At 38.3% G+C, this 21,480-nt stretch overlaps 1 protein-coding gene and 1 pseudogene across 1 annotated transcript in view; one reads left to right on the top strand and one right to left on the bottom strand.

Annotated features, from left to right (window-relative positions):
* Flo2 (flotillin-2) overlaps positions 1-21,480 on the bottom strand; it is a 305,802-nt gene that overhangs the window by 184,604 nt on the left and 99,718 nt on the right. The gene's annotated exons all lie outside the window — the stretch shown is intronic.
* Positions 20-2,888, top strand: LOC137247595 (glucose dehydrogenase [FAD, quinone]-like; annotated as a pseudogene).

The following is a 21,480-nucleotide window of genomic DNA, read 5'->3' as shown; positions in this document are numbered from 1 at the left end:
CTGCTATCCACGTTCATAAATGCGAAGCATGATGAGTATGCCTCTGGTAAGGATTTTGGTTTCTGTATGAGGAGCAGCGTCGGCAAGTCCCCATTTAGACCTCTTATAAAGACGTCGAGTGCCCTTCTTCGGTGCGTCTCCGCCAAAGCCTTAACTGTTTCCTTATGCTCGTATTTTTCAGTATTGATAGTATTTATCATTAGGGATAATTGCTTGTTAATTTGAGCGTAAAATTCGGATACTTCTTGGCGTCGTTGAGTCATGTGGGTTAGTTGTTGATCGGGCGTTTCAATGTCCCTGCTCGGGAGCCAGTTAAGCCTCACAGCAGGCGAGGCGATAAAAAATTAAATTTGCGGTGAACTGTCCGTTCCCCGAATTAAAATAAACACGAGAAATATGTTAACGTTATAAAATTTATTCTGTGCTCTTGCACGATCCAAACTGAACTAACTCGAACAAAGTAATTTACCTAGCACCTAAGTTATTGTGTTAAAGTAATTATGCTATGCTAACCAATTATTGTATAAAAAATAGTTTACTTAACTAAAACTAGATTATGCTGTTCAATCACAATTTCTGCAACTACACCAATCGTTGTCCCAATTAACTTCCGCTTATTCTGCGCGTGTGCTGCGTCAGCGAAACTTCAATACGCAACATAGCGCGGTCACATGCTCAGCAACGTGGGTAAATGGGTCAACCGCTGGATACTGCTGTTATAACTTACATATATACCTTAAATTTTTGTACGAAATTTAGAATACGTGGCAATAGTGCTAAAACATTCTAAGTGGCAAACGCATCCAAACGGGCTGAACCACTTACGAGATAGTAGCGGATATACAAAGGAACATATATCATAAAATCTTACTTGAAAATATTTATATTTCATATGCGAAAAAAATCGTTTGATTCATACATGGCATATTTCATTAAATTTTCTCAAATTCGAAATAGTTGACAACCTTGCAATGTAATCTACACCATTTTACGCAAAGTGTGCGGCGCAAAGCACGGGCGTTTTTTCCACAATGGTTAACACGCTGCTTCAAGCTCTTCTTGCTGCGCAATGTGCCATCTCATCGCCCGAACTATGGCCACCAGACTATAACGATCAAGCATTGAAACATGGATTAGATACGTACGACTTTGTGATTGTGGGTGCCGGTTCAGCGGGTTCGGTGATAGCTAGCCGCTTAAGCGAAAATCCTAATTGGAAGGTGTTGGTGCTAGAAGCAGGTGGTGATCCGCCACAAGAGTCTGAGGTATAAATGTGTTTTTTTAAAAGTGTTAACTCAATTATTTTAATATCTTTGCAGGTCCAGTGCTTGCCTATGCAATAGAACATTCCAATGCTACTTGGAATTATTATACTGAACACAGCGATAAAGCATGTTTAGCTTGGGTTGATGGTCGTTGTTACTGGCCGCGTGGTAAAATGATAGGAGGTTCTGGTGGCGCTAATGGTATGGTTTATGTGCGCGGCAATCGTAGAGACTATGATCAATGGGCGCAGGCTGGTAACACATGCTGGGGTTGGGACGATGTTTTACCCTATTTCGAACGTTCGGTACGGCCAGTGGGTAATGACACATATCCGCAGGGCTATGTGGTGCTTAATAGTTTTCCAACTTACAGTAGCGACATAGAACAACTGATATTTAAGGGCGCCGCTGAGTTGGGTGTAACTGCAGTTGCGGAATTCGCTGACGACAATGCGATAGGTTTTACCAAACTGCAGGGCACTTATCAGGATGGACGCCGTATGAGTACAGGCAAGGTTTATCTTGCCAAAGTTGCGCAAAGGCCGAACTTACATATAATTAAAGGTGCTGACGTTACTAAATTAAATTTTCAAAAAGACGACGACATCGTTAGTTCAGTTACTTTTGTTCTGCAAGAAAAATATGAAATGGAAGTGAAAATCGGCAAAGAACTGGTGCTGTCTGCTGGCACGATTGGCTCACCAAAGCTGTTAATGCTGTCTGGTGTGGGGCCAGCGCAACATTTAAAGCAGTTGGGCATTCCGGTTGTACGCGACTTACCAATTGGAGACAATTTAGAAGATCATGTGCATGTGATAACTTTTTTCAAACTGAAGGAGCACACAGCGAATATATTCAAGCCACAGCACGCCTTAGACAACCTTTACAATTACCTTATCCATAAAACAGGGCCTATATCAACGTACGGAGTATTTTCGCTAGCTGGATTCATTAACACATTAAATAATAGCCGCTATCCAGATGTTGAGTTCCATCACATTCATTTTCGACGTGGTGACTTCGGCAGTTTACAAATATTTCTGGATGGTCCTAGAGCTAACGAAGACTTCAAGGTTCAAATATACAAAGCGCTTGAAGTTGCAGATATTTTAATTGTTTTTAGTGTTCTTTTAAATCCTAAATCCATAGGTAATATACGTTTGTCAAGCGCCAATCCAAGAGATGCGCCAATAATCACACATAATTACTTCACTCATCCGAACGATGAGGATACTTTACTGCGCGCTATACACTTTCAGGAACGTCTTTTAACCACCCCAGCTTATAGAGCATCCAACGCTACTCTCTTCCTTCCAACAATTGGCGAGTGTAATGCTCACGAAGCAAGAAGTAATGCCTATTGGCTTTGTTATTTCAAATATTTCAGTACCACGATTTATCAACCAATAGGCACAGTAAAAATGGTACACAACACGAGTAAAACTAGTTGTGTTAATTCGCGCTTGCTGCTAAATGGGTGTCATAATTTGCGTGTGGTTGATGCCAGTATTATGCCAAAGATTCCAAGCGGAAATACGAATACCCCCACAATTATGATTGCTGAAAAAGCTGTAGATTTTATACGAGAAGATTGGCAGGAGTGGCACTCAATCAAAAGATAAGATAAACTTAAAAGGCTAAACTGATTCAACTTATATTAAAAGAACTAGTAGATTTTAGTCAATTATCCTTTTTCGAAATAAAAGCTTTTTCACAAACTACAAACAGATTCATCTTAAAACTAGCCTAAAATGTTTTTCCCAATAAGATCTCAGATGGCCAAGTGCGTTTAGAAAGGACTGTCATCTTAGCCGAAACAGCCGATGAAAGCCTGGACCTAGTGCCTATATCTATCACATACTTCTTTCGAGGATAGATTAAAAACTTTTTTAAATTTGCAGTTCTATTTGTTATATTATATAACTAGCACACCGACAGATGTTGTTATACTCAGTTGAGCAGAGCTCACAGAGTATATTAACTTTGATTGGATAACGGTTGGTTGTACAGATATAAAGGAATCGAGATAGATATAGACTTCCATATATCAAAATCATCAGTATCGAAAAAAAAAATCGATTGAGCCATGTCCGTCCGTCCGTCCGTCCGTCTGTCCGTTAACACGATAACTTGAGTAAATTTTGAGGTATCTTGATGAAATTTGGTATGTAGGTTCCTGGGCACTCATCTCAGAACGATATCGGACTATAACCACGCCCACTTTTTCGATATCGAAAATTTCGAAAAATCGAAAAAATGCGATAATTCATTACCAAATACGGATTAAGCGATGAAACTTGGTAAGTTAGTTGAACTTATGACGCAGAATAGAAAAATGGTAAAATTTTGGACAATGGGCGTGGCACCGCCCACTTTTAAAAGAAGGTAATTTAGAAGTTTTGCAAGCTGTTATTTGGCAGTCGTTGAAGATATCATGATGAAATTTGGCAGGAACGTTACACTTATTACTATATGTCCGCTTACCAAAAATGAGCAAAATCGGAGAACGACCACGCCCACTTTTCAAAAATTTTTTTTTTTAAATTCAAATTTTAAAAGAAAAGTTAATTTATTTACAGTATACAAGTAAATTATGCCAACATTCAACTCCAGTAATGATATGGTGCAACAAAATACAAAAATAAAAGAAAATTTCAAAATGGGCGTGGCCCCGCCCTTTTTTATTTAATTTGTCTAGGATACTTTTAATGCCATAAGTCGAACAAAAATTTACCAATCCTTGTGAAATTTGGTAGAGGCTTAGATTCTAGGACGGTAACTGTTTTCTGTGAAAAAGGGCGAAATCGGTTTGAAGCCGCGCCCAGTTTTTATACACAGTCGACCGTCTGTCCTTTCGCTCGGCCTTTAACACGATAACTTGAGCAAAAATCGATATATCTTTACTAAACTCAGTTCACGTACTTATCTGAACTCACTTTGTATTGGTGTAAAAAATGGCCGAAATCCGACTATGACCACGCCCACTTTTTCGATATCGAAAATTACGAAAAATGAAAAAAATGCCATAATTATATACCATATACGAAAAAAGAGATGAAACATGGTAATTGTATTGGTCTATTGACGCAAAATATAACTTTAGAAAAAAACTTGGTAAAATGGGTGTGACACCTACCATATTAAGTAGTAGAAAATGAAAAAGTTTTGCAGGGCGAAATCAAAAGCCCTAGGAATCTTGGAAGGAAAACTGTTCGTGGTATTACATATATAAATAAATTAGCGGTACCCGACAGATGAAGTTCTGGATCACCCTGGTCCACATTTTGGTCGATATCTCGAAAACGCCTTCACATATACAACTAAGGGCCACTCCCTTTTAAAGCCCTCATTAATACCTTTAATTTGATACCCATATCGTACAAAAACATTCTAGAGTTACCCCTGGTCCACGTTTATGGCTCGAAAAGTCGTCCACATATAGAACTAAGGCCCACTCCTTTTTAAAATACTCATTAACACCTTTCATTTGATACCCATATCGTACAAACAAATTCTAGTGTCACCCCTGGTCCACCTTTATGGCGACATCTCTAAAAGGCGTCCACCTATAGAACTAAGGCCCACGCTCTTTTAAAATACTCATTAACACCTTTCATTTGAAACCCACATCGTACAAACGAATTCTAGAGTCACCCCTGGTCCACCTTTATGGCGATATCTCGAAAAGGCGTCCACCTATAGAACTAAGGCCCACGCTCTCTTAAAATACTCATTAACACCTTTCATTTGAAACCCATATCGTACAAACGAATTCTAGAGTCACCCCTGGTCCACCTTTATGGCGATATCTCGAAAAGGCGTCCACCTATAGAACTAAGGCCCACGCCCCTTTAAAATACTCATTAACACCTTTCATTTGATACCCATATAGTACAAACAAATTCTAGACTCACCCCTGGTCCACCTTTATGGCGATATTTCGAAAAGGCGTCCACATATAGAACTAAGGCCCACTCCCTTTTAAAATACTCATTAACACCTTTCATTTGATACCCATATCGTACAAAAAAATTCTAGAGTCACCCCTGGCCCACCTTTATGGCGATATCTCGAAAAGGCATCCACCTATGGAACTAAGGCCCACTCCCTTTTAAAATATTCATTAACACCTTTCATTTGATACCCATATCGTACAAACAAATTCTAGAGTCACCCCTGGTCCACCTTTATGGCGATATCTCGAAAAGGCGTCCACCCATAGAACTAAGGCCCACGCCCTTTTAAAATACTCATTAACACCTTTCATTTGATACCCATAGTGTACAAACGCATTCTAGAGTCACCCCTGGTCCCCTTTATGGCGATATCACGAAACGGCGTCCACCTATGGAAATAAGGATCACTCCCTTTTAAAATACTCATTAACACCTTTCATTTGATACCCATATCGTACAAAAAAATTCTAGAGTCAACCCTGATCCACCTTTATCCCTAAATGGCGTCCACCTATAGAACTATGGCCCACTCTCTCTTAAAATACTCTTTAATACCTTTCATTTGATACACATGTCATACAAACACATTCCAGGGTTACCCTCGGTTCATTTTCCTACATGGTTATTTTCCCTTAGCTCTCAACTGAGTATGTAATGTTCGGTTACACCCGAACTTAACCTTCCTTACTTGTTCTGATCTAACTTTGGTTTGACTGCATGACTTTTGAGAAGTTTTTATCTATCCCTGTCTCCCACTCACTTTAAAAACTATCTCTGCGTCTCCATCCCTCTCCGTCCTTTTCTCTCACCACCTCTTTCTATCTGCTTCCATATCTCTCTCTAGCTCTCTCACATCATAACGTAGACGTGTTCGTATAGATCAATTCATTGCCCAGAAACGTAGTGTCTTGAGTACCTCATAATCTAAGCAAAAAGCTAACAATGTATGCAGTCGCATTGTCGCAAAGTAAAGACCCAAACACATTCGATTTTTGCGTCGTTTTGGCAGGAAAAGTGAGTTCTTTCAAAGTGACGCCATCGCCAAAACGACGCAAAAAAGTGCGTTTGGGCCTTTAATATCTCAAAGCTTGCATGTAGAAAAATTTAAATCGAGTGCCTCGCTGTTGCTATTTAAAACTTATCAAATACAAGGCGCGAAAGCCTCCGGAAAGATTTTAGGCTGAGCTACTTTCCAATTTGCATCGTGCTCCTTTTAACTTTTCCTACAAATTGGTGGCACGAGACATATGTACATGTTTTATGCCGAACGGTGCAAAAATGGCAGAACATACTTTACGTGTATACCGCTGGTTCCAAATTGAAGGGAGGGGTTGGATCTGCTGTTAACTGTGTCGAACCAGAAATAAGTAGAGCTTGCAGGCTGCTAGATCACTGCTGTGTCTTTCAGACGGAAATTGTAGCCGTAAAGAAAGCATCAGAAATTCTAAACAAAGCGTGCTTAAGCTGAAGTCGATTCAATATATATATTGAGAGTCAGGCGGCGACCAAGGCAATAATCTCACACAGTCCTTCCTCAAGAAGTGTCCAGGAATTCAAAGAAGCATTGCAGAGACTTCACTAAGGAACATACATCTATACTAGGCTCCCGGTCATATAGGGTAGAAATTAAGGAAAATTGCGATGAGTTGGCAATGGAGTGTACAGCATTCGATGAGTCGACGGTGAACGTTATAATCCATTTAGGAGAAATCAAATTGAGACTAGGAGTTACATATGATCTATTAAGCAAAAAAGCGCACGGACGCAAAACTTTTAAGATTATGTACAAACTTGTGAACATTACCTTCTGGGAGCTGCCGGAGTTATTTTTTTAAGCCGGGTACATTCTTCAGTCAGGTACTTTTCAATAACCAGATACCTTTTAATAACCGGCTACTTTTTCAGAACTGGATATTTTTTAGAAATATGTACTTTTTTACATATTGCGTCTTTTAAAGAACCGGGTACCTTTTCAAACCGAGTACAGTATAGTTTTCTAAGAAACAGGAATTAAGCATTTATAAAATAATTCAGTCTAATATAAAGCAGCAGCGGAAATGGACTGCGTACGAGGGACTGTATTTACGTTCCAAAAAGCATGAGAAAAAGTTGCTATCAACGGAAATGTGATAAGATTATTATTATAACATATTTCTTAAGAGCCAGAACTGGAAAATTTTTTTTAATAGATAGGACGACCAAAATATGAATCGAGGGAGAGACAAAATTTCTTAACCCTGCAGTGCAACATATTTGCGGTAAAGCTATCGCTAGTTTCCTTTTTTTACATAACGCTAAAACAATCAAAACCCATCATTCTGCGAACACAGTTAGTTTTGAAGCTTGCCCAGGGATTGAAGTTAAACCACAACATACAGTAAACTTATGATTTGCTTGCTATTGTTATTGTTCTTGTCATTGCACATTTTCTCATTACTTTTGTTATATGTAGCTACTGTATTTAGTAAATTATGTTTGCATATTTTTAATATTTATGGACTTATTCTGCGATATATGTATTAGACAATGTTTAGTTGAACACTACCAACTGAGGATGGCACCACGCGAGTGCCGAAACAATTTTGTATTGAAAAGTATTATTGTTTTTATAATACAATAAAAAATATATTAAGTGACGAAAAGGAGTTTTACGTGTTTTTCGTTTTCGCCAGATATTTGCGTCGCTTAGCACTCAAAACAAACATATAATCATGACAGTCACCAAACCAGCTGAGTTGTTAAAGTTTCAACTAATCAAGGAGAAAATGTGTCGTTTAAAGTCAGACGTGTGGTTTTTATCCAAATGCAAAAGCCAAAAAATAATACCAAAATTTATGGATACCTCTTTTAAATGTAAAACAAAGTGCCCAGTGGGAAAATCTTCTATTGAAAAAGCAAAAGTATATTGGCTGAGTCAAGCCCTTAAGCAAAAGCACGCGCAGTTGTCTTCTTGTGAGTTAATTGCTTACAAATTACATAAATCTATATCCTGCAGGCTTTCCTCCATAGTTTGGAATCACTTACTAATTAAGTTAAGTTGCAAATTAGATCGTCTCTCCCAACAATATATGCGTATAAAAAGATTTAAGTTGCGTAAGCTAAGAGTTACGAAACCGCCCATGAGTTTTTCAAGTAAATTTATACCCGACCTTATCATTAACGAATCAGATATGAGTCTGGATGAAAATGAAATTGAGCTTTTAAATAAAGGGTTGAACTTCGCACTGCCGTATATATGCCCACCTATGGAGGATATGATCGTTGACTCGGAGTTAGCCCTCGGAAGAATAGAAGCTGATGAGGCCGAAAATGTACGATTTAGCCTAAAACAAGTTTTATTAGGAAAACCAGGCCCTAATAATTCTAAACAATCCAATAATTTTCATAACGCTGTAAAATCTTTGAACCAAAAGAACATATTTATTACGAAATCCGACAAGGGAAACTGTGTTGTTGTGATGAATGAAGATGATTACAACAATGGTATGCGTGCTTTGATTGAGGAAGGTAAATACGTCAAAGTAAAAAATCCTCTCCCAAAAATGAAGAGAGAAGTTGTGGAGCATCGAAAAAAGTATGCCGAACTTTTCGGCCGTCAGTGGGACATGAAAATGCATAAATCGTATGTGCGGGTCCCCTGTTTATATGGACTATACAAGGCGCACAAACCGGGAAATACATTTCGACCAATAATTGCCGGTTATACTTCCCCTACATCTAATATAGCCAGATGGCTGAGCAATTATTTTAATAGTCTCAAAAGCTTTGATGAATTTTCCATAAAGGATTCTTTGAAATTAGTATCGAAAATAAAAGATGTACGACTGAGCTCAAATGAATGCTTTGCGTCATTCGATATATCTCGTATTTCTCCAGCGTGCCGAAGAAAGGAGCCTTGGATGCGCTACTTGCTTGGCTCGATAGGCAAAACATTAATCCCTCGGTCGCTGGTGCTTTATTTGATCTAACCGTTTTATGCGTGAACCAGTCATTTTTCCAGTTTAGAGGCGAATTCTTTGAGCAAACCGATGGCTTACCGATGGGATTAAAAATAAGCCCCTTCTTATGCAACCTTTTTATGAACACTGTCGAAGAACAATTAATCCAGAGCTCATTTTTCCCACGGGTATATTTTCGATATGTAGATGATTGCGTGGTCGTTATTGAGAAGGAACAAATAGAAAACACGCTTAACTTGTTTAATTCAATAGATAATGCTATACAGTTTACATATGAAACTGAAGAGGATAATGTACTACCTTTCCTTGATCTCAAACTTATACACAATATCGACGGATTTATCGAATTCGATATTTATCGAAAACCCACATCCACTGAGCGTTTCATTCCAATTGAATCAAACCACCACTACTGCCACAAATTGGCAGCTTTTAATTGTATGGCTCATCGCCTTGTAAATGTAACGCTCAGCTGCAGCGCATTTAATAGAGAAAAAGAGAAGATAATAAGTATAGCTGAAACGAATGGGTACTGCCTTAACATCATCATACAGCTAATTAAGAGGCAGCAAATAAAAAAGGAAAGAGAATGCACCTCGTTTTTTCGATACAGTGGGCAAAAATGGTGGCAACGCTATTTGTAGTATCGCGTACGATGCACATTATTTCAACAATATTAAAAAAGTTTTCAATAAAGCACACCTTAAGGTTGTTCCAAAAACAAAAACAAAGCTGAAATCTTTGCTTAAATCGACGAAGGACAAGTGTGACAGTTTAGATAAGCCTGGGGTTTATTCGGTCACATGCTCACAAATCAATAACGACGGAGATGTATGTGGCGCAAAATACATAGGCCAGTCGACTCGCACTGTACGTATCAGGATGAGCGAAAATTTAAATTACATTAAAAATATTGAACCGAAAAGTGGAATTGCAGAGCACGCTTTATTGAACGAGCACGTATTGAGTGAGGATGACTGTAAAGTGATTAAATCGGAATCTAATATCAATAGATTAAATATCTTAGAATCGTTACATATTTATGTAAACAAAAATGTCGCGGTGAATCGGGATATTGGCCCACTGTACTCTACTCTTTTTTCAGCCATACAGTAAACTTATGATTTGCTTGCTATTGTTATTGTTCTTGTCATTGCACATTTTCTCATTACTTTTGTTATATGTAGCTACTGTATTTAGAAATTTATGTTTGCATATTTTTAATATTTATCAGGGATGCACCTTAACGTTAAGCTAATCGTTTATCAAAAAATTTCCACCGTTTCCGTTGAAACACTTCGAAATATTATCGATAAAGAAATTATCAAGATAAATTGTATCTCGTTTTTAACCGAAACGAAAAGCTTTCGTTAACGTTAAAAACGTTAAAAAAACGTGATACTTTATGTTTGAATTGTGCTGGCAATGCTATAGCCATGGTGAAGCCGTAAGGTGGCAACAACGAGCGCACATACACACACAAACTCTATGTAATTTGTTTGTGTAATTCGTTGGTGGTAATGTCAAAAATACTCTGAGAAATGTTCGTACTGTCAAAATTCATGAGAAAAGTTGCAATCAGCTTGGCTAATGCTTTCAACTTTAATGACTGCGCCATCAATCAGCTTTGCCAGCATAGTTTGAAATTAATAATCAACATAAACGATTTGATTTCGTTTTGATATGGCAGAAAACGAAACGAAATCATTTCGTTAATTTGACGATCTTAACGTCAAAACGATATCATTTCGTTACGATAATCAACGTTAATAAACGAAACGAAGTCATTTCGTTTCGTTTATTAACGTTGATTATCGTAACGAAATGATATCGTTTCGTTGGTTAAGCATGCCTGATATTTATGGACTTATTCTGCGATATATGTATTAGACAATGTTTAGTTGAACACTACCAACTGAGGATGCACCACGCGAGTGCCGAAACAATTTTGTATTGAAAAGTATTATTGTTTTTATAATATAATAAAAAATATATTAAGTGACGAAAAGGAGTTTTACGTGTTTTTCGTTTTCGCCAGATATTTGCGTCGCTTAGCGCTCAAAACAAACATATAATCAAGAGGTTACCTTACTAACTAACCGAAAACTTTTCGATAATAAATCGATAACAAACCGATAAATCGTCTATAAAAAATGTATAGCCTTGGTCATTAAAGGAATGATTTAAACCCTTCGATAAAAATGTATAGCTCGTCTATACCTCGCCGATTGGACACCAATAACAAAGCGTTAGCTCGTCTATGCGAAATGTATAACACGCCCATATCCCGTCGAAAACATTTAACTTACCCCAAACTCATCGGTAACAAATTGTTAAGACTTCTATTTGATAAAATGAAGCCTAGTCTTGGTTCCGACTTCGGCTTTGACTTCTAATATTTCCTTTCCTTTGCTTAACTTTACTTCCTTCCCTTTATTTTCCCTTCCTTTCCTTGCCTTGCCTGAATTCGCTGCCTGCTTTCGCTCATATCAACTCAACTACATACACCCAAATTACACTACAGGGTAGTTACTACACTTACCCTTACATTCTCTACGCCCACATACAGCATAACAATTACACACACTACGCCTACATTGCAAACTACGCTTACATTCCCTGCGCACATTCAATCCCCCAGCGGGTTAGGGGGTTAGAGTACACCCGCGGTAGGTATGCCTGTCGTAAGAGGCGACTAAAATACCAGATTCAAGGGGTTGTTTAGCGCAACCCTTTCAGGTTGCCAGCGCAATATATAGCTTCTCCAAACCCAATTGTCAACCTCACCTATCCGTTGCGAATCTTGTTTCACTAACACCGGAGGCTCTGGCGACCCATCTCCTCATGGATCTGGTTGGTTGCTGTGCTGCCCGGCTATGGAGCCGGGCCCAAGTAGCGCTCTAGGCGCCATTTTGATGCACTTTCTCCTGGAACCAATTATATGTTGGCTGATGTACCCTGCGTATTGCTTTACTCAAACCACTTGGTTAAAACTATAAACTTACTGATGTCCTTGATGCGGCAGTTTGACACCGCCCTTAAGTCGGGAAACACATAGTTGTTTAGAGTTCGGGACCAACAGTTCGCGAGGGCTGGGCACTCGCAGAGGAAGTGGGTAACCGATTCCTCAGCACCCTCATGGATCTAGGGGGTGGGAAGGCGGTATGGCCAAGAAGGTCGCATGTGGTCATGACAAATGGTCATGGCCGAGATGGTCGGGCTTGGTACCGGAACGTACCGGATCTGCATCCGGCAAAGGATCATCAACATCGATAACACTCCCCAAGACCTTCGGGGAGTGTCTTTATCGCAACAACAACAACATCTCACATTCAATATGCCCCCATATCATGAGCAAAGATGTTTACACATGAAAAGATCTAATCTGTAAGCGGTAAGCAGTAACCCAACTATGCGGACCTTAAGAACTACGGGCGCTAGTAAGATTATTTCCATTCGGCAAATTTTATCTTAAATGTAACATGGCAAGCCTTGCATGTAAAATATGTACGTATGTTTTTCGTTCTTTCCACCTTTTTTATCTTTTTTGCCCGTTACGCAATGGTGTCGGGTTTTGCAATCGATGGATATGTGATTGTCAATCGACTGCTGAGTGGAATGTCACCCTATCCCGGCTGCCGTTTCGAAAATGTATCTCAGAAAACGTTTAAATAACGCCCTATTTCAGAGTGTGTTTTATAAACACCCCAGCTAATGTGAAAACATATTGAATTTGAGCTCAGACAGGACAGCTGAGAAAGGCTGATATTCCACACAGCAGTCGCAAAAATACCATAACTAATGCATCGGTTCTTCAAACGACGTCGACTGGGTTTTCTGGATGCTTACATTAAAGTTTTGACTGTAAAAGAAGAAGGTGATCTTAAGTTTTCGTCACAGTGACCAACCTTTATTTTTACATCGACTTATCCAAACAAATTTTTTAAAAAGAGAAATATTGCTATTATAATAAGATTGATTTTACGCCATAGAAATGCTCCCCTAATCTGGACAATTTTTTTTATCAAGACCAAGATGCTCTTTTAACTTGGTTAAAGAATAATTTTCTTAAAAATGGCAAACATTTTATTTCAAATATACACAAGTAAGGACGGGAATGTCTTCGGCTGTGCCGAAGACTTCATACCTTTCATGAATGTGGCTGAACAATAATCTTATCCCGTTCGTAATCTCCAAATAATCGGATGTATAAGATAAGAAATATATAGTGAACAGATGTACATACCTAAACGATTTTTAAGATAAATATAAAATAAAAACTGGCAAAAAACCCCCTTATCTGAACGATCGGTTGTATGGGATATATATTATATATAGCTCCGAACGAAATGATTTTTTATGAAATCTTTAACGTTACAAACATCGGACCAAAGTTAATATACCATTTCATGTTCATGAAAGGTATAAAAACGAAATTGTCTAAGCCACGGCAGTGGATTTCTAGTCGAGGTGCTCAACTTCCCAGTCGAGTGCGCTTACCCACTGAGCTACTTCGCACGTATTACCTACGTACTTAATTGGCGCTTAACCGTTTAAACGGTTACTGCCCTCCAACAAGGCACGCCAGTCGCTTCAGCGTAAAGCTCCTACAGCTCATCACTGAATCTTTCGAAGAACTCCCACAGCCACCTTATCTGATGTTGTCATATGGACCATGACTTCTACATTATATAGCAGGACGGGTAAGACAAGTGACATGATCTTCGTTTGTCGAGAGAAGACTTTGCTTTTCCATTGCCTACTCAGTTCAAAGCAGCAATTGTTGGCAAGAGAGGTTCTCCGCTGGATGTCTAGACCGATGTTGTTTTCCCCCAGCGGGTTAGGGGATCAGAATATATCCGCGGTAGGTATGCCTGTCGTAAGAGGCGACTAAAATACCAGATTCAAGGGGCTGTGTAGCGCAACCCTTCAGGTTGCCAGCGCAATATATAGCTTCTCCAAACCCAATTGTCAACCTCACCTATCCGCGGCGAATCCTGTTTCACTAACAGACGAGGCTCTGCCGACCCCAAGCTCCTCATGGAACTTGGGTGTAGGGAGGGAGGGAATGGCCTGAAGGTTTAATGTGGCCACATAAATCGTTCCCGAGATGGTCGGGCTAGTACATTAATGGTGCTATGGTACCGGAGCGTACTGGATTTGTATCCGGCAAAGGACCATCACATCGATGACACTCCCCAAAGCCTTCGGGGAGCAACTTTATCGCTACAACAACAACAACAACAACACCGATGTTGTTTGTGTTAATGCTGGTTCCCAGATAAACCAAGTCTTTTAATATGTAGAAATTATGACTGCCAACAGTGGCGTGGTTGCCAAGCTAACTCTTTGCTCGTTTTGTCCTCATTCATCATCTAACATCCTCTTTTCCGCTTCTTTTTCCAGTTCGGAGTAAGCAGAATTTACGGCGCGGGTATTCGTGCCGATGATATCAATATCGTCAGCATACTCCAGTAATTACGCGCTCTTATTGTTGCAGATCCTTCTTAAATATTTTTTACCGATGTTTTCTTCAAGATTTAGTGCATAGTGAAAACCCGTCGATGGTAAATTTACCAGGTCTGAATGTGCACTGACAAGGTTCACTCAACCGAAGCTCTTGGCAAAACTTAATGGTTTGGACTTCCGTGTATCGACATATGATGTATCTATTTGGGATTTAACTGTGCGACTTGGTAAGCCGGCTACTAATGAAGATATCAAAGCAAAAATAAATGCAGCTTCTGAGGGTACTTTAAAGGGTATCTTAGGCTACACAGAGGAGAAGTTGTATCAACAGATTTTGTAAGTAATACACATTCTGCAATTTTTGATGCCAAGGCTAGTATCTCGTTGAATAACAACTTCGTAAAGCTTATTTCATGGTATGACTATAAATTTGGAAAGACCAAGCGAAAGACTAAAATAATTTAATATCTTATTTGAGTAAATTATTCATCGCACATGCGGACTTAGAGTTAAGAGTTAATGAATATGTAGTGATTATCAAATATAAAATGTCTTTATTTAAAAAAGTATTAAAGTTAATTGTTACAGAAAAATTGTAGGGTTTAAAACGGCGATGTCATATGGCTGAGTAGCTACAGGCATCTATCTGCCTTTGCAATGGTATGAATGTTGGAGATTCGAGTTCAATGCTCAGCTCCCGAAAAGCTAGCTGATGAAGAAGTGAAATTCAGAAACATGTCCTAGTAACCATCGCCGTTTGTAAATCCTGCAGTTTTTCTCTAATATCAATAACAAAAAAATTGTGTAAAAGCAATAGAGCAAGTCTCGCTAAATTACCCACATACGTTAATTGTTACAGTTGGAAATAAACTTTTTTAAGGATCACGGCGCAAACTTCTCGGCACAACGTCAATAATTGAACTACCGTTTTCGTATCATTCAAAGTCAGTATTGTATTTAATTAGTTGTAGCATTTAGGATTGTTTTGGATTGGTTCTTACCATGGTTTAGTACGTTCGACCACTTTTGGTTTTTAACCCCAATCCCACACATATAAATACGAAAAGAATAAAACAATAGAGTAGGCTCGATTCATATAAAGACAAAATAGAAGAAATTTACAACTAATAGAAAAGTAACTTAATATTAAATTATAAAATATAAAATGCGTTACGCCAATAAAAGTTGAAAAGTATGATTCCTTGCTTTTTTATAGTGTAGAATTAATTGCGATTAAAAACAAAACAGGCAAAAATGCGACTTTTCTATTTTCACAGAACTGTTCATAAAGTTTGAAGGTAAACAGTTAAGAGAGATCGGTAGACCACCGTCTTCTTTTTATACCGCTATATGATGACTTGAGACGCTCTAGCCAATAAAGTATTTGAGTCCACACCGCAATTTGGAAGGAGAAGGGGGAGACCTCCACTAAGTTGGTGCTCCCAACTGGCGTCAATTATCGCGAAAGAGGGCTAGCTGTCATGATTTGTTACGAAACGGCTAGGCGGTTAAGCGCCCATCAATGATGATGCTGATTTGAGAATTTGCAAACTTGATACGAATTCGCGACAAGTCAATCGTGTTTACTTATGCCGCGTGAAATGAAATAAAAAGAAAAAAAATTGACTTGTTTATTTTTATGGTTTGTTTATTTTTTCTAATCAAGATCGAATACAGCTCACATGCTTGATCGGATCCTTGTACAGAAGTTATCTTTATTTGTTTTTTATGTTTTTGCATAAGTAAATGGAAAAGAAATACATATGTATATAACAAGTTTATTTAAAAAAATCTAAAACTGTATTAACAGTGTATAAAATCACTAGAAAGAATCGGTTTGGGAGTAACATACATCGATATTGGGGGAATGGGAATAGATGGCAATAGAAGAGAGGATAAGCTATATAAGGAAAGTATAATCCTCAAAGCTTATACCATAAAGGTCCCGATCAGATTGAGCGAGATAAAAAAGAGGCAAGAGCTGTACATGTTTAAGCCAGTAGGAAAGGCGTGGAACCAAGCACCAGGCTTGGAAGTGTTAAAGATTATGTGCCGGTATTACGAGATTAGACCAACCAAGTTACTCATGTTACTAAAAAGCGATGACTGTAGGCTCATAGTTCCAGTGTTTTGGATAAACGTACTCTACGATGTCCAAATATCGGCTCGGGTCAATACCTTGTGGCAGCCAAAATGCGTACACGCATCTGCACAGCATAAATATAGCACGCAGTGACACAAAAAAATTTGTCTTCGAAAAGCAGCTTACGAAACAGACAGCTGGTGAGTACTGAAACACCTGCTCTCTGAAAGAAATATTCGACTTGAGGATGTAGCCAAGGTCATCAGCAAAAGCACAATCAAAGGTAAGAGCGTATACTTGCGGCGTATTCTGATGGTATCTTCCTTGGTGCTTCCAAGCGCCATCAGTTATCGCGAAACAGGGATAGCTGGCGTGACTTGTTACGCAACGGCCAAAATCGCCTAGGAGATTAAGGTACAATTAATGATGATGATCAAATGATCAATATCGATCAAATCTAGAAGCAGGAAGTATGTTGAGTCCCATAAAGCTTCTAGTATTTATCAAGTGAGCTGGTTATTTTATAACATAAGTTAGGATTTTACTACATTAAATCCTTAAAAAAATATATTTTTTGTGGACACGAAGTCCGACTTTATTTGTTCACTTTCAAATTAGAACTAACTTTACAATTATTCTTAATTCTACTTTACGGCTAATTCTATATTTGTATGTTTGTCAGGTCACGTTGCACTTGCATGTGCTGGGAATATTTGCCGGGTTTGTTGTAGCAGCGTCATCATATTTTGGTAGCGCGTGTGGTGTCGTTTGCCCATGGGAAACAATCAGGTTAAATGTTCGCATTGTCACTTGATATTGCTGTGCTGCAATAATTTTGTTATTGCAACGTTTGTTGTGTTAACTATCCCCCACTCAAGAATGAATGTCCTCGGTCATTAGAAAAAGGGAAGATCATTGAACTTGATGTAGGTCGGGATTTTATTCGTCTGGCTGGGTAAAACCCCTGTAGGAATTTCGGCTTGAGCTGCTTGGCTTTTTCCAATGTATTCAATACTAATTGATTTACGTGTACGGGTGATAATTAATATACCCACCAGCGCTATGATGGTTACGATTGTCAGTGTCCCAATAGAAAATGTTGTCTTTCTCAAAAAATCAATTCGCTTTGTGTTGTTGATGTGTAGCTCTTGCAGAAATTCTAATGATAAAATGTCCATATGACCTTTTTCAGCTGGGGTTAGCTGCAGGACTGAAGGTATGGCTTCAAATGGTTGGGATGCAATATTTCTGTATAACTGATTATTTATTTTTACTGTTGAATTATAAAATTGGATAAGGTGTGTCCCATTAAGTTCTTGTGGTGCCTCGTTAACTTCTATCTGACCATTGAAGTTGTTTAGCAGGATAATGCCTGGTTGTACTTCTTCTACCCCAGATATGTGCTGACCTGACATCGTAGAGCAACTCGAATTCAAACTATTTATTAATCTAGGTATACATTGATCTTCACTTAAGTCTACTAAATTATTTCTATTACATATTGATATTTCATTGTATATTTCGCATGGCTTACGAATGCCGTATGTAATGTTTTTACATTTCAAAATTTCATCGTATTGAATATTTATTGCAATATTATTTTGTTTTTTTACTGGCCTTAATATTATTTTCCTAAAAGTTTCATTACTTGTAAGTGGAATTTTTACCATATAGATAATTATCATTTCTTTACATAAAACATTTATTTTTGAAAATTCTAACGCTTCTTCTGCGTTGTTAAATGGCATTTCTTCTGCCTTTAATTTTTCTAATGCTACTTTTACTTCCTGTTTGTTAAGTATTACAGTATTAAGGATATTTCCTTTAGCCCATTGTATGGCGTATTTTATATTTATTAATTCATCTTTTATTAACCTTATTTTACTTTGCAAATCTACTACAATTTCATCGATTATACTATTATCCTTACTTATTGCATTTAAAATTGAATTTGTCATTATGGTAATATTGCTTAACCTTTTACTAAAAAGTTCATTTATTATCGTTTGTTTATTGTTATTTTCATTTAGGTTCATCAGGTTGTTGTTAATGATTTCTAGGTCATCGTGGTCCGGTGATCCAGCCAGATATTTCCACGCAGTGCCTAGAATATTAATAGCTCTTTCTTTACGTAGTTTCTTTATTGGTTTAAGGGATTCAAGGATTTCGAGGGTTTGGTTTGTTTCATGTTTAAGGATTGGATAAAGAAAACTGTCCTTAGGTAGTCGCTCTGTTAGGTGAGTGTGAATGTACGTCAAAAGTGCTTCGTACTTATTAAGGTCAATTACGTGAATAAGTCTAAAGGTACCGTCCTGAATTTTGGCGAGTCCATTATTGATGGTCACTAAATAGGAGTGCGTGTAGTCCAAGATTTCTACGTCTCCGTTAATCGGTAGCAGGAGATGAAGTCTGTAAATGTAGGAATTATTAACTTTTAATATTACTTTTATGTACCGTCCTTCCTGATTCAGTTATAATTGTCGTGCTTTTATCTTCTTTTACTATTTCTTTTCTGTATTTTGGGGATATCTTGGATCCTAGTCGTTTGTCAATTTTTACGAATACAATATCTCCTGGCATGTATGATTTTGTGGGTGTGCGTTTTTTGTTGTGTTGGGTAAGGTCCTTATTCTGTTTTTCCCTGAGTTTTTCTGTAATTTCTCTCCTAGCTTGTTCAAATTGGCTTGGATCTGTACTAACGTTTCGTCCGAAAAATACTTCAATTGGTCTTCGTCCTGTTGTGGAATGTACTGTATAGTTGTACTCGTAAACTGCTCTGTCCAAAAGTTCGGGGAATGATGAGAAATTTCGTTCAGCTTTTAGGCAACGTATTAATTCTGTAAGGGTGGAATGAAAGCGTTCTATTTGTCCATTAACCGAACTTTTATATGGAGGAGTTTTGTATATTCGGATGCCGAGGGTGTCCTCGAGCATAAAGGTAATGGATGCGGAATTGAGGCTTGTCTCATTGTCTATGACTATGAGTTCTGGGACGCCAAATTGGAATAAAAGTTCACGCAAGGGCTCTTTCACGTGTTCTATTGCTCTGGATTTTATAATTTTCGTCTAAACATATTTCGAGAATTTATCGATTGCCGTTAGTACTAGGTTCTTTTCTGTTGCGTATATATCGATGTGAAGGATGTGTCCTGGGTACTGTGGTAATGGCGTCTTTTTCAATTCGGGGTTATTGGGATGGCGATCGTATTTATTCTCGCTGCATACCAAACAGTTCTTAATTGTATTTTTTATTTTCCTGGACATGGCTGGGAAAAAGTAGTTTTCTAAAATTTGGGTTTTGTTTTCACAATGGTTTCGGTGTGCTCTTCGATGAGTCTTTATGATCATTTCCTCTTGCTCCTGTTCACTTATGATGTCCTGTACTTGTTTTTGGGTGAACCTTATTTTGTAAAATCTAAAATGGATGGGGTAGATTTCTTGGATTTTCCCCATTACTGATTCTTCTGCTTTTATACAGTTTATAACGGATGGATTCAAATATCTTTTAAGGATATTAATGAGTCGGGTAGTATCGTAGTCTGGTTCCTCTACAATGTGTCTATGATAAGTCGGGAAAACTATTTTGAATTGATATGTTGATATCGGGCCTGATTTTAAGAGGATTTGGTTTTTGAATACGTTAATGGGTGTTTCCAAACTGGGTATTAGGTCGTGTGAGGAACTATCGCTGCTGTGACAAGTGGCAGTTGAAAGGCTATTGCTTTCTGTTCTAGGAGGCCTAGAGAGTGCATCGGCAACTACATTGGTTCTTCCTGGTTTATATTGTAGTTCATAGTTATACTCTTCCAGGATGCACTTCCACCTCTTCAACTTGCCATTGTAGTTTTTGTTGCTTAAAGCGAAAGTCAAGGGTTGGTGGTCCGTGAAGATTACCACTTTAGGTGAACCGTATAAATAATTTCTGAAACTATTGACTGCCCAAATTATCGCTAGCATCTCGAGGCTATTGGTTTGCCTGATTGTTCGAGAACGGCGCCGATCGCGTAGTTGGAGGCGTCGGTGGTGAGATGAAAGTCGTGAGTAAAGTCAGGATATGCTAAAACTACTTCCTTTGACACAAGTGAATATTTTAATTTGTTGAAGGCGTCTAATGCTGTGCTGTCGAGAGTTATTTGTTTTTTACTGGATGCATTCTTCGAAATGCGTCCCTCCTCCCCTCTTAAAAGCGTGGTCAGGGGTTTCGCTAACTTAGCGTAATCCCTGATAAAGCGGCGGTAGTATCCGGATAGTCCAAGGAAAGATCTTAAATCTTTCAAAGTTTTTGGACATGGGAATTTTTGAATTGCTTCGACCTTTGAAGGGTTGGTTCTGATGCCGTCAGGTGAGATAATGAATCCTAAGAATTCTACTTCTTTTCGAAAGAATTCACATTTATCTAATTGTACCTTCATATTCGCTTCTTGTAGAGTGCGAAATATTTGTTCGATATTTCGGAGGTGGCTTTCTTCATTGTCGCCGAAAACTATAATGTCGTCGATATAGACATAACAGGTTTTACCTATGTAATTCCTTAGAATGTCATCTAAGGCCCTTTGAAATATGGATGGCGCGTTTTTCAGCCCAAAAGGGAGTCGTGTAAACTCATACTTGCCATTGTTGACAGAAAAGGCTGTTTTTTCGATGTCAGATTCCTTTAAAGGTATCTGATGGAATCCGCTTTTTAAGTCCAGTACGGAAAAGTATTTATTATTTCCTAGTTGCGCAATTATTTCGTTAATCTCGGGAAT

Source organism: Eurosta solidaginis, chromosome 4, assembly GCF_040869045.1.
Source record: "Eurosta solidaginis isolate ZX-2024a chromosome 4, ASM4086904v1, whole genome shotgun sequence".
Classification (NCBI taxonomy): Eukaryota; Metazoa; Arthropoda; class Insecta; order Diptera; family Tephritidae; genus Eurosta; species Eurosta solidaginis.
The sequence above is the reverse complement of the archived record's forward strand: the minus strand, read 5'-3'. Positions and strand labels throughout refer to the sequence as shown.